We start from the raw sequence: 14308 nt of genomic DNA on the forward strand, positions 1-14308 counted from the left end.
CCGATGACGCAGTTGACGGAGCTCGGTAGCTGGGTCCTTGAAGAAGGTAGGCGACGGGTGCCCAACGACGTCCAGACGTGTTCTCGGCAGCCTTCTATGCAGCAACAAAGCTGGGGCGACTCCCGTGGTCGCATGTGGTGTGCACCGGTAGATTCCAAGGTATTCAATGACCGCTGGGCGAAGTGGTCAGCAAAGCTGACCACTGTTCCAGCAATGTTGACCAATGTTCCAGCAAAGCTGTCTGCACGAAGTTCTTGAAAACACGGCTGAATCGTTCTACAAGTCCATTCGTCTCGGGGTAGTACACCGAAGAGTGCGAGATGCGAATGGCACGATCCTTCAGGAACTGGTTGAATTCTCGGGGACAAAACTGAGGGCCGTTGCCGCACACAATCTCGTCGGGGTAGCCCTCTCGAGAAAATGCTGAGAGCAGAAAGGTCGTCACTGTGCGCGTCGACACCTCGCTGCAAAACTGTACTTCAGGCCGCTTGGAGAAGTAGTCTACGAGGGTGATAGCGAACCTGCAATCGTGCGGTGCTCTTTCCATGGGACCGACAATGTCGATGGCGACCTTCTGCCATGGACGCTCTGGCAGGGGCACAGGTTGCAGCGGAGTTACTGCAGCCTTGGCACTCTTGTCTACAGCCTGGCAGACTGTGCAGTTGTGGATGGCAATTTCCACTTGCTTGTCCATGCCAGGCCACCAAAAACGCTCTCGTAGTCGCGCCTTGGTGCGAACTGTCCCAGGGTGGGCTTCGTGCGCGGTGGAAATGACCTGTGGGGTAAGGGCAGGAGGAACTACGAGCCGTTCTCCACGCAAAAGCAGGTCATCAACCACAGACAGTTCTTCGCGCACGGTGAAGAATGGCTGAAGTTCACTCGGGATGGACTTGTGGGGAGGCCATGATGATGCGACGTAAGCCTTGACTTGCTTCAAGGTTGCATCCTCACGCAGGAACTGCTGGAACTGTTCTTTAGTGAGACAAAGTGAAGGAATGAGAGACACGACCTCTTCATTGAACGAAGCATCTTCCTGCGAAACAGACACTGGAAGACGGAACAGTGCATCCGCGACTTGATCCTCTGACCCCTTGCGGTATTCCACCACATGATTGTAGCGCAGAAGACGTCTGACCAGCGTGCGATGCGAAGGGGGCGTCTTCCTGAGCCTTGAGACGACAGAAGGGAGACCAAGGCTTGGTGGTCCGTACGAAGTGTGAAGCGCCGTCCCCAGAGGTATGTGTGCCAACGCTCGCAGGCCCAGACACATGCGAGGGCTTCTCGTTCAGCAGCTGCATACTTCCTCTCTGTTGGGGAGAGTATGGGAGATGCGAAGGCGACTGTGCGTAGCTGGTATCCATCCATTTGTTGGACAACGGCGCCAAGGCCGCAGTCAGAAGTATCCGTGGAGACGATGACCGGAAGAGTGGGATGAAACATCTGAAGTACTTTGCTGGATGACAACAGGGACCTGACCTTCTGAAAACTAGCGTCGACGGCATCACTCCAGATGAAGGGTTGATTCTAGCGGAGCAGTGCGCGCATCGGATCCACAACTCCAGCAAGGCAGGGAACAAACTTCGCGTAATACTCGACTAGGCCGATAAATGATCGCAAACCAGCGGCATCAGTGGGGGCGGGAGTGTACTCGATAGAATACACTTTCTCTGGCAGCGGTGAGATGTCCTGGGCAGTGACACGGTGACCCAAGAAAGAGAATTCTTCGATGCAAAAGTGGCACTTGTGATTGAACTTAAGTCTAACTGACTTGATGCGGTGGAGAACAGCGGCCAAGTTCGTTAGGTGCTCTTGTTCGGTTTTGCCGAATACAATGGTATCGTCAATGTAGAATAGAACGCCGGAGCACCCTTTGAGAATCTGTGACATCAACTGCTGAGAGGCTGCGGGGGCAGACGCCAGACCAAAGCATACCCGCTTGAAATGGAACAGTCCGTCATGAGTCACGAATGCAGTCAAGTCTCGGCTCTCGAGATGTAGCAGAACCTGGTGGTAGGCGGATGCAAGATCCAGCTCGGAGAAGATAGTGGCACCGACGAGGCTGTTCAGGAGCACTTCAGTGTGAGGAAGCGGAAAGCTGTCGGCGATGACTGCTTTGTTAGGTCCCCTGAGGTCAGCACAGAGTCGAATGCCACCGTCCTTCTTCCTTACCACGACGATGAGGGACACCCATTCCGAGGCATTAACGCGCTCGATGACATCCAGTTCTTCCAACCAATGGAGCTCTTCCGAAACTTGAGGTAGGAGTGTCAGAGGGAGGCGCCGAAGTTTCGATGCCACAGGAGGTACCGCGAGTCGGATCTTGATTCGATGAACGAAACCCTTGGCGAGACCAAGGCCTGGTGCGAAGAGGGAGCCGAAATCACTAGATAAGGTCTTCGGAAGAGGGTTCGGAGGTGAAACTTGGCGCTGGCCTGAGAGCTCGGCGCTTCGACTGTCGCTGGCATGGTCGATGTCTCGAAGCAATGCAGAGACGACTCTTCAATGTGCACGCCCAAAGCCTTGATTGCATGAATTCCGAGAATGGATGTGCCATTCGGCACAACGTAGAACAGGAGGTACGCCGTGCGTCCCTTGAACGTGGCTTCCTTGAACAAGCAACCATGTACGTGAATGCAGCGCTTTGAATAATCGAGAAGCTTCACTCGCAGAGCGGAAAGAAGTGACTCGTCAACAAAATACCGCTGGAAAAGGTTCTCTTCCAGGAGGGAAACAGACGATCCAGAGTCGACAAGAAACTTCAAGGACTTGCCGGCGACGAAAACGTCAACGAAAATGCCGGTTCGTGCAGGACCGACCATGGTAAGACCGCCCTTTCAGCATCATCGGACGAGTACTGGCAGTCGACTTTATGGACGGCAACGGTGGACTGACGCTGTCGCTTGTTACAGACTGAGCGGAAGTGCCCAAGGCGACCGCAGTGAAAACAGCGCTGACCTTGTGCTGGACAGCTAGGAGGATGACGAGACACGGTGGGCGGGAACCGCAACAAAAACAGTGCGGTGGGGCCTTGTTGGAGTCGCGGGAGCGCCCAGGGGAAGCAGACCGACGGGGAGACAAGCGCGGCCGCGTTGTATCCCCTGAACGCCGAACGCCTCGTGAAGTTACCTGCAGAACCTGCCCGGGAGCAAGCTCGCGAACTTGCTGAGCGGCCTGCTCCAGCTGCTGTGCCAGAAGCACGGCGCGCGAAAAGGGAAGCGATGAACCTTCTAGAAGCAGCCGTTCACGAACGTTTTGTGACGTGATGCCTTCTAAGAACTGGTCGCGGAGGGAGTCGTCAAGGGCGACGGAAGAACACGAAGCAACAAGCTCTCGTAAAGCACCGACTTACTCTTGTATGGACTCGCCTGGTTGCTGGGTTCGGCGGCGGAAGCAATGGCGTTCCACGACGACATTATCTGTCGAGGCAAAATGCTGCGTTAACGTAGCGACGGCTTGGTCGTATGACGATGGGGCAGTGGGCGACTGTTTGGCCTCATCAGAAGTTGTCGTGGAAACCGGCGGGGTGGGTTCGGAGACGTGGGATGGCAGAGCGAAGAAAATACGCTGACCTTCAATTCCCAGGCTGTGTAACAGGAGGACTTTGTGTCGTTCGGGTGGAAAGTCATCTGCTCCGGATTCCAGAAGAAATGTCTCAAACATGCGAAACCGTTGCGGCCACGGAACCGGTGGGCGGCCCTGCGCAGGCAGAAACGGTGGCGGTGGAGCGACGCCGGAAAAACTCATGACGTGGCCGGCGGCGCTATAGGGGAGATAACGCCTTCAGGAAAAAAAATTGAACGATCCCATCCTCGTCGCCAATGTGGTGTAGCGGCCTACACTCTTAAAAAAAAAGTCGTCATATTCACTAAGTAAATGCTAACACGTTACTAGTCCCAAAAAGCACTACCTTCTTAGTAAGTGCAGGTAGTAAAGTGACGGTTAGTACTTTTCACTACCTGCTGAAGCTAGAAAAAAGCACTAACTTAGTAGTAACTAAATACTACCTCGGTGGTGCAGTTACTAACGCAACTGAAATATGATTACAAACAATACAATGAGGCCTATTCGATTTATAAATGCCGCTTGCATTGTCATATGAATCGATGGTATTGTAAAAGCATAAGAAAGTAAAATAATAAATATACATAAAAACGAACCGCGTTCTATCGCTATATATTAAGGCAATATTTGATGTGTAAAGGGGTGTACTGAACAGTTCAGATTGTAGCGTCTGTTCGTAATCGAAAAGGCAGGTGACGCAGAGCAGGAACAGCTGGTTGCACGAACGGCTCCCACTCGTGCTAAGCACTGGCAATCCGGCTGGCCTACTGGTTGCACTGCAGGCATTGAACAGTCGATCTAGCTGGCCTTGTCCGTGTGGTCTTCTTCTTCATTACAATTACCCCCGGTACAAAAGCGGAGCCATCCTGGCGACTTACGACGTGGAGACGAGCGGTTCATAGAATGGTTTCAGGCGGTGAACGTGGACAATATACTGTCCACGGCGGCGCTTGTCGGATGTCGGTGTAAGCGGCTCTATGACATAGTTGACCGGAGAGGTGCGTTCGACGATGCGGTATGGTCCATCATACTTCGAGAGAAGCTTTGTCGAAAGTCCAGGCGTGGTATAAGGCACGGACACCAAGACAAGTGTGCCGGGAGTGAAGTTCGGATTCGTAGCGTCGCCATCGCGGTTGTCTTTTTGTCGTTGTTGGTCGTCGGAGGTGAAATGACGGTCTAATTGACAGCATTCCTCGGCGTATCGGGCGACGGCTGATACGGGAGCACACTCTGACGCGTCTGGTGTATAAGGCAAAACCGTATCGATGGTATGGGAAGGATCGCGACCATAGAAGAGGAAGTACGGGGAAAATCCCGTAGTACTTTGGGTAGCCGTATTGTATGCGTACTTGGCAAATGGGAGGATGATGTCCCAGTATGTATGCTCAGATGAAACGTACATGGCGAGCATATCACCAAGGGTTCGATTGAAACGCTCCGTAAGCCCGTTAGTTTGAGGATGGTACGCCATAGTGGTCCGGTGAACTATGCGGCATTGAGCAAGCAGAGCTTCAACCACCTGCGACAAAAACACGCGGCCTCTATCGCTCAGCACTTCCCGAGGCGGGCCATGACGAAGAATGAAACGATGGAGCAGAAAGGATGCAACGTCACTGGCGGTTGCTGCAGGTAGAGCGGCGGTTTCGGCATAGCGTGTAAGGTGATCAACCGCTACAATAATTCATCGTTTGCCAGCAGGTGTTAGCGGTAGCGGCTGCTGTTGGGGTAGCTCAGCGAAGGGTAGTAGAGAAAGCTGTCGTGCAACTTCCTCCCGCACGAAAGCTTGGATTTGTGTGAGCAGGGGGGAACGATCAGAGAATACTGTCACGGAAGAGAGGGTCTCGTCAGCCACTGAAGGGCGCCTGGTCAAATCGCCCTGCCTCCTCAACTCGTCGTAGCTTTGGCACAAGTTTATGAGCCTGCTACGGTACGCGGACTCTTGGCGATCAGCATTTAGAAGATGTCATCGGCGATGCCCTTCAAAATGTGTTTCAATTTGTCATTTTCGGGCATAGAAGCATCCACACGTTTGCATAGGTCGAGAACCTCTTCGATATAACAGGTGAATGTTTCACCGGGTTGTTGCGCTCGCTCTCGTAACCGCTGCTCGGCGCGCAACTTGTGGACGGCGGGGCGACCGAACACTTCAGCGAAATTGGTCTTGAACGCGGACCAGGACCGAAAGTCGGCTTCGTGATTTTTAAACCACAGGTGAGCCACTCCCGCAAGGTCGAAGATGACGGCATTTAACTTGGCGGTATCGTCCCAACGATTGTGCAAGCTCACCCGTTCGTAGGTAGACAACCAGTCATTGACGTCTTGCTCATCCGTACCGCTGAAAACCGCGGGATGGCGGAGCGGGAGAGTGCCAGAGCAGGCAACGGAGGGGTGGCGGCGACGTCGGCTGGGGAGAGTCAGGCATGACGGAAGGCAGAGTCCGAGACCGGAGTTACAGGGTGTAAATGTTCTTAAATACCCAGCACCTCCACCAATTGTAAAGGGGTGTACTGAACAGTTCAGATGGTAGCGTCTGTTCGTAATCGAAAAGGCAGGTGACGCAGAGCAGGAACAGCTGATTGCACGAACGGCTCCCACTCGTGCTAAGCACTGGCGATCCGGCTGGCCTACTGGTTGCACTGCAGGCATTGAACAGTCGATCTGGCTGGCCTTGTCCGCGTGCTCTTCTTCTTCATTACAGATGGTATAACATACATATACGTAATGTTTACCAAGGACATGAAGGCTCCGGGTAAGAATGTACTACATATCTCCAACAAGCAACGACAAACAAGGACACACATACAGAACGGCCAAGGTGCTAGGCAACACTTACTGAAAGAGCAGCTTCACAAGTATTTATAGGCCTAGTTTGAGGGAGCATATCAGGACTTGTTGCTGGGCTAGTTGGTTCATCTTATTCCGTAGTGTTTAGACGCAACCAAGGACGGAAAAAAGTCAGGACAGGAAAGAGCGTGTGGCGGAGCACATGTGGCGCCGGTGAGCGCCTATGTATTTGGCTAACTAATCAAAGCTTTGTGCACAAATATCTAAAGCCTACTGTCTGTACATATGTATGATCGACGACGCATATAACCGTTAGTCCAACATAATGAACAACACTACAGTTTATCTCAATTTTGCATAAGACTGTTACAATCACATCATAATAGGCCAGGGCCAGACGAGTTAGTAGTTGCTTAGTAGTTACTTAGTAAAAACTACTAAGACGGCATTTCTGGATAGTAAAGGCAACACTTACTAGCTTTACTAACCGCTGGCTAGTACAGAACAAGTGAGAAGGTAGTAAAATACACAGTTACCTAGTAAAAACGTGCATTTACTACCTATTTACTAAGTTTATTTTTAAGAGTGTACGGGCCGACGAAGAAGAAATCCAACCAGCCGTAACCCAACGAATGATGCCCGTTTATTTTCTGACACCCAAATATATACATAGGAACAACAGCGTCACAGAAGTTCACAGGGTTTTCAGACAGGAAACCGAAAGCAAAACTAACGACACAACAACACTCCAAGCGGAATACTGCCGTCGGCGTCTTCGTCGCCATCACCGTCTATAAAGTCCAAGGGCGATAAAATCGTCGCCGCGCGCCGTATGCTGTATGTGCACGTGAAAGCGCGCGACGGACGCGCGCTTTGACGGAGAGCTAACGCGACGTCTTCCGTCAAGCAAAAGGCCATGGGCGCATGGGAGAGGAGGGGAGGCGACGTATAGTTGCGGCACCAAATGCGTATCTTGCGACCGGGCGCAACGGGAACTGGCGACTCTCGCACGCGAAAGGAGGAAAGCGGGAAGGCAGCACGGGAGGGAGGGGGTGTGGCTTCTACTCTGCCAACAACGGCTTACTTGTACTTTTCGCGGCTCCGGGCTGTCGCGCGCACCCTATCTTGAAAGCTATCTCCACACGGCTCTTATCTTTGTATGTTCTGTGCTTTCGCCGCTCAGTTTCCGTTGAAGCGATAAACCGCACGAACCTTCGCTCGCTGCTGCTGCCGCGCTTGCTCACGCCAGCGTTTGGACAGTGGTTGTCTGTGGTCATCAAGTGTGATCTATTGATGTTTGTGCGCGCTGGCACCAGGCTAGTTAATTCAGTTAGTAAGCGAATGTGTCCAAGTTTATGCAGCCGATAAAACTACTATCTTTACTCCGTATTGCTCTCTACTAATTTGCTATCGCAATTCGGGCTTCGCCTTTCGGGCAAAACTGCGACTTTTTTATGATCGAATACTTTACAAGCCTTCAGGAAACTATGGTTACTTAAAGGGACACTAAAGAGAAACAGGAAGTTCAGCTGGAATAAAAGAGGGACCTTCAGGAATGCATGCCGTTTTTGTTGGGTGCAAAAATATGAGTTATTAGCGGAGAAATTCGTAAACAAAGACCAAACATCTCTTCCTTAATTTCTCTCACGGCAGATTTGGCGCTGAAGCAGTGTCGTCACAGATTGCATTGCTCTCAGCGAATCAGAATGCGCCATGATACGTCACCGCTTGCGTAAACGGCCGAGGCGCTGGGCTGGATGCATCATGGCTGCATGCATGGTCGCTGCGTTTGCGTTCGCCGCGATGGATACCGTAGCTGCCGCTGAACCTTGCAACGAAGAGCTCGCCAGGAAAGCAAGACTGCATTTCAGCGATATTCAGTGAAACGTAGCGCGAAATGATCCTCTGTGCTCGAGCGGTAGGTGTTTCCGCGTGCGATGGCGGTGAGCCGCCGGCCGCGCCGGCGGAATGCAGAGCTTCGTTTTCGTCGACGGGAGGCGAAGCGTCCGGTCCGCCAGGCGACGATGTTCCCGACAGAACAAGCGTAGAAAGTTGTGTACGTACTCGGTATGGTTATTTCGTGGCTTTATTTAATGACATTCAGCACTCACCGAGCCGCCAGTTTGCTGCTGCAGGGGCACCGGTAGGAGGTTTGATGAAGGCCGCATTGAGGGAACAGCTGCTCGAGAAAGGACTGGCCTCTGGGGCACGCCAAGATACTTTCCGAGGGCAAGATTATACACATAATCCGAGGGCGAGAAATGCAGAGAGCACACCATCGGTTTCTCTGGCTCTTTTGCCGTTTTATCATCGGCAGAGCACTGAGCCATTGCGAACGGAGCGACGCCACATGAAAGGACACAATCGAGTCTACACTGCCGCTGCCCCTGATCAAGCGCCTTGGGCCATTTATACAGCCCTCAACACTACACACACGAGGCATTTTCTGGCTGTTTCCCGCGAAGTCAACACTTTTCGAGCCACGCAACACGCAACCAAACACCGTAGAGCGGAACAGGCGCGCGCGACGATGCATTGACCAAAAACGAAACTACGAAACTATCACGGCCGCATGTATCGCCATGCCATTTTTTCTTATTTATTTAATTTTGTGCTAAACTTGTACTTCCTCGCTTGAAGCGGTTGAAAAGTTGGCAAATGCTGTTTATGTACGTTTAAGGTGTATTTCATTTTGCATTTTATTAACAGCGATAAATCGCTCTCGACCAATCGCGACTGGCCTGCGTTTGTAATCTCCGACGTCACATCACGTAGTGCGGGAATTTCGAAGGGGCGTCAGCACCTATTCTTCAGTTTTTCGCTATTTTCTCGCTTATTAAACATCTGTTTGCAGTAAGAATGGTGTGGCTGTGATCGTGAAAGGATAATCTACCATTTAAGCTCAACTTCCGGTTTCTCTTTAGTGTTCCTTTAAAGGAAAACTATGGTTATGAACGTCAAACAAGCGTTTACAAGGGAAGAAAAGCACCAAGATATTAAAGGCTTTATTTTTACAACTCAATGTCGTGCAAGAACAATACAATCAGTACAGAAAGTACAATTGAAAACTAAAAACAGCAAAGAGTACGCATATATGGTAAGATATTTGTAAATATTACACGTACATCATCCCACTGCAGAGTAGGTGCACAAAGTGCCAATTGCCATATCAATTGCCGAATCCCCGCAATGGATAATGCATAAAAAAGAAAAAATATATATATATAAGTAAGACAAAACTAGAAAAAATAAACTCAGTCATCTTCGATAAGCTACTAGTTCATAAACATTGAATGGTGTGTGAAGCCACACATGATTTGTTTAGAAAAATGAACTAATAAGCATAAGTGCTACATATAAATGTATAAGAATATAGAAAGGTGCTGAAAAAAAATACAGGCCACTAGAGAACTGGATGGTTGAGACGTCAAAATGTTCGTGGCCGAGCTGAAAACCTACCTGGCATATATCCTGTGTAAACCTTCCGAAACACATCAAAAGAGAGGCAATGCTCACGATTGAGATGCCTTGTGCTCTGCCTTAGACGGCCGCCTCCGCGTGCGCCGAATTGACGATGATGATTACGATTTATTGGCATCCCCTTTGAAACGGGGTGGTGAAAAATGGTCATCTAGCCTGCTTGAGTCACTTAGGTAATGCTATACATGCTTTTCATTCTAGCATTATTGTATACATTTTTTTGCTCTTCCTCAAAACTTCCCAATAAACATATGCCTGCAACGGATGCAGTCGTATCAATCCTTTTCCCTGCTCTTTTTTCACCAATACTCTAAATTTCTCTTGCTTATCTCGACTGCTGACCGGTTGACGCGTCTGTCCACGGTGTACGGTTACCTACGGGCCTACCGCTACCTATGATTTTAAGAGATCAGGTCTTATCCATCTTTTCCCTGCTTCTTTTCCACCAGTATTCTAATCGTCTCTTGCTTATCTCTACGGCTGATCTGTTGATGTTTCCTTCCACTTTAAACCCAAGCGCTTCTGGGAGTTCTACGTTACCTACGGTTCTCGCTGGGTGGATCCCGTCGCATTCCATTAGGATGTGCTGAGTGGTCTCTGGATCTTTACTGCAGCATACACATGCCTCATCTAGTAATCCGAATATTTGTTCCGGTATGTTTTGGTCCTTAGGCAACCGGCTCAATCCTCAAATAGCGAGACACTTTCCTTCGTGTTATCGCACAAATTTTCCCTTCTAATTTCTTTCTTCTCTTTCTTGTAAATCTCCATGGCCTTTATTGTTTCCATTCTTCCCATCAAATTTACTGTCTCTGTTTCTCTCACTTTATTGCTGACGACTCCCTGTCGTCTATTTAGACTTTTTATTACCCTGTACTTGGTTGCCAACTTTCTTGACCTCTTCCTGCATTCTATGTCCACGCTTTTCAGGTACAGATACCAGTGCACTTTAGCCGCCCAACATTTATTTTGTTCCGTGTTCTCGAGTCTTTCTTGAAAACTAATTTTGCTTTGCGCTTCTTTGACTTCAAAAACTCATGTCATCCTGCACTGCCTCAATTGTGGTTTTGCCGTGGGCTCCCAAAGCCAACCGGCCTACTGATGTTTGGTTAACTTCCAACCCCGACAAGCTTTTAAGCATGGAATGGCATTTGCGAAAGTTAGCGCTGGCACCATTACTCCTTTAGAGATTCCACGCACCACCTCATACTTATTGTGGCCCCATAGTGCTCTGTGTTTCAGTGTTGCTGCATTCCGCTTCCACTTTATTTTCAGATTATCTTGGTGGGTGCTTGAGTAGGTCTTTGCTTTGTTTATCTATACACCGAGGTACTTATATTGCTTGACTATGGGTATGACTTGGTGATGAATTGACACCACGTAATTACTCGTCTCTCCGTTAAAGATAATAATTCCTGATTTCTCTGTGCTAAAATTAAGGCTCAGATGTGTCGCTGCGTTGCCACAGATATTCGAAAGTGTCTGTAAATCTCTTGGATTGTCCGCTAGTAGCACTATGTCGTCCGCATACATCAGTGCAGGGACCTTCTGCTGCATCCATTACGCATGTAGCATAAATCAAACCCTAATTCGCTGTTTCCCAGTCGTCTTTCTATGCCCTTAACATAAAGCGTGAACAACGGAGACAGATGAGGAGGAACAAGAAACTTTAAGGCCAGCACCACCATTTCATTACCTTTTCGACCTTCCCATACAGCTTGTACTCGGTTGTCCCTATATATCTCCCTCAGCAGCTCCACGAATTCATCATCTATGCCTTCGTGCTTGATCATATCCCATAACAATTCCCTGTCGACGTTGTCGTAGGCTCCCTTAATATCTAAACATGGTATCCTATAGGTCTATTCTGAGCTATATTGAAATCTCTATGCACTGAGTTAGCACAAACATATTATCATCTAAGCGTGTGCCTGGCCTGAACTCATTCTGTAGTTCCCTCAGTACATAATTTTTCTCCACCCACTTCGACAGCTTTAATTTTATGGCTTACGTTGCCATTCTATATCTCACCGGCGTTACTGTAACTAGCCTGTACGAGCTCGTCCTATCCTTATCACCTTTGCCTTTGTAGGTGAAGTTCATTTTGCTTTCACTTGCTCAATGGCATTAGTCAGCACTCTTTGGCCCGAGGTTTTGATTAGCTGTGTTGGGATTTCATCGGGTCATGCGGTGGTGTTATTCGGGACATTTTCTTCTGCATTTTCAGTGAAAGTTTTCAATGCTAAATTTTGATCTCTCAGGCTTCTCTGTCATTGCGGAATCTGTTTAGGTTTGAACTACGCTTTCTTTTGTGCCGAAGTTATCCCTATAATAACGCCTGTGATGTACCGCAGTGCATCGTCTCCTTCGAACATGTTACCGTCTGCGCCACTTATAGCCGGTTGCAAATTTTTATTTGGAGCTCCGAGTGCTCGTACATCGCTCCGGAATCATTTTGGTGCGCCTTTGTCTCTTTTGCGAATGTTATGCACCCAACGTTCACTAGTAAGTGAGTGAAATAACTATTTCACTAGTGCAGTTATTTTCTCTTGCACGAGCTCACTCGCCACCCTTTTCTTTTCTCAGTGTTTGTTTCATCTAAGCAGCACCTCTTCTTCGTGTAATCCGAACTTTTTGGCCTCTCGATGATCCCTATAGGCGCCTGCTTACGCTCTTCTATAGCTTGTTTTATTTCCTTGTTCCACCACTTACGTGGTTTCCTCTATCCAATCCAACAATGGTTTTGCCACGTCTGCCTTATTTCCTGCTGCATAACGTCTACCAGCTCCTTGTATTCCCAGACTGTTGTAGGAAAAGCCTCGATTTTCTTTTCTATGTTTTTCGCGATCTCTGTCATCTGTATTTCAATCATTTTTTAGAAATTATGATGCTATTGGTTCTTGTTTTGCTTTAGTATCTCTTCCAAATTTTAAGGTTACACGTTTGTGATCGCTGTCCAGGCTATCTTTTTCATATTCATCTGACATCATTTCGTCTAGTCGTTCGTTGACTACTTTTAGGCGAAACCCTCGCATAAAAGCGCCATCCAGGGGCGGCCGTGAACCGCATTAATTTTTTTTTGCTGGGGAGCGGTCCGAATGGGATGGCCGGATCGAAACCTGAGAGCTCTCGCAATTTCGGAGGCCATGCCACACTATGCGTGGCTAGCCAGCGCCCGCCAGGTGGCGACTCCGTTCGATCTCGCTGCCGTCGAATTTATGAAGTTTACGAGTATCTTCGTTAGAACTGCGACTTGCTTTTCAGAGGAATATCGCCATTTCGCAGTTACGATTACATTAGTATACCTCTTGAACAATATGAAAAGAACACCGAAAATGCTTTCAAGAGGCCCTTCTGGTGATAAGCAAGTGTCGTGATTGAATGTCCGATTGGTCACCTGATTGGCCACTTTTGGATTCAGTGGCACGAGGGCAAGGCAAGGAATGCCGTGTCACGGGCTCCTGAATGCTTGCTGCGTGACGTCACGCCCCTTCCTGCGGTTTATCTGCTTGCTTCATTTGTTTTTACGTGGCACCATTGCAGTTCCGCGGCCAGACGTCCGTGGTGCCTCCTTCCCGGCTGAACACAGCCGCCACCAGCTTCGCTTCGCGGCCCATGACTGCAGTTCGTGGGGCCGGATACAGCTCGGCCGCAGTGCAAGGTACTGCGAAGTTACCGGTAACGATCCGCAGGGTGCAGTAGCGTTCACCGGACACATCCAGTATTATGCACCACTTGAATCCGCATATAAGACACTTCCGTAATTAGCCTATAGTAAAATAAGGGTTGAGCAGCCTATTTTCGCTTCAGGTATCAGACGGGCAAACATATTCGAAGCTGCATAAAAATGAAAAGCACTGCTAGTGATTATGTTCACGAAATCGAGCTTTAGCTGCACTAAAGCTCTAACGTTATTCATATGCCGCAATTTTCGCTCCGCCGGCATCGGCGAAACTGTACAGTCAACGAAAGTTACATTACACGGTTGGACGGAAAATGGTTTGGTTACTGGGAACAAATACGGAATGAGAGAATGTATGAAGAGGTCGGACAAACGTGCCAAAACAAGGCAATAAACACGTCGGAGTCTTCCGGTGCGGGCACTGTGGCAGCTTTCGTAATAATTAGCAAAGATTTCATTTCGTGTCGCCTCATATTTTGCAGGTCCGGTGGGCAGCGCGTTCGATCCTCTGGCGCAGGCCCAAGACATCGATACCATCGTTCGGCAGCTCGAAAGAGAGCTCTAGGTCAGTGTATAATGAGAGCCCACTGTATTCACAGTCTCTTATTGAGCATTAGGCGCTCGTAGAGCTTACAGCATAATCTTTTGAAACAGAATATCAGGGGTACAAAAAAAAAAAAAAACTTATGCTTCAGTCAGAATTGCCATATACAGAACCTTAAGTGCTGTACCCTATTGAACTGTTGAGTTCTAAGATACTTAGCAAAATAGCAAAGTACTTGCGAGGTATACCTGGAAAAA

The 14308-nt window shown here is 49.1% G+C and overlaps 2 protein-coding genes and 1 pseudogene across 7 annotated transcripts in view; 2 read left to right on the forward strand and 1 right to left on the reverse strand.

Moving 5' to 3' along the window:
* Window positions 1-14308, forward strand: part of LOC119461739 (polycomb protein eed) — a 208630-nt gene that overhangs the window by 77655 nt on the left and 116667 nt on the right. The window lies entirely within an intron of this gene.
* Window positions 1-14308, reverse strand: part of LOC119461742 (NADH dehydrogenase [ubiquinone] 1 alpha subcomplex assembly factor 4) — a 158528-nt gene that overhangs the window by 15613 nt on the left and 128607 nt on the right. The gene's annotated exons all lie outside the window — the stretch shown is intronic.
* LOC119462459 (intraflagellar transport protein 88 homolog) overlaps window positions 1-14308 on the forward strand; it is a 73394-nt pseudogene that overhangs the window by 9905 nt on the left and 49181 nt on the right.

Source organism: Dermacentor silvarum, chromosome 8, assembly GCF_013339745.2.
Source record: "Dermacentor silvarum isolate Dsil-2018 chromosome 8, BIME_Dsil_1.4, whole genome shotgun sequence".
Classification (NCBI taxonomy): Eukaryota; Metazoa; Arthropoda; class Arachnida; order Ixodida; family Ixodidae; genus Dermacentor; species Dermacentor silvarum.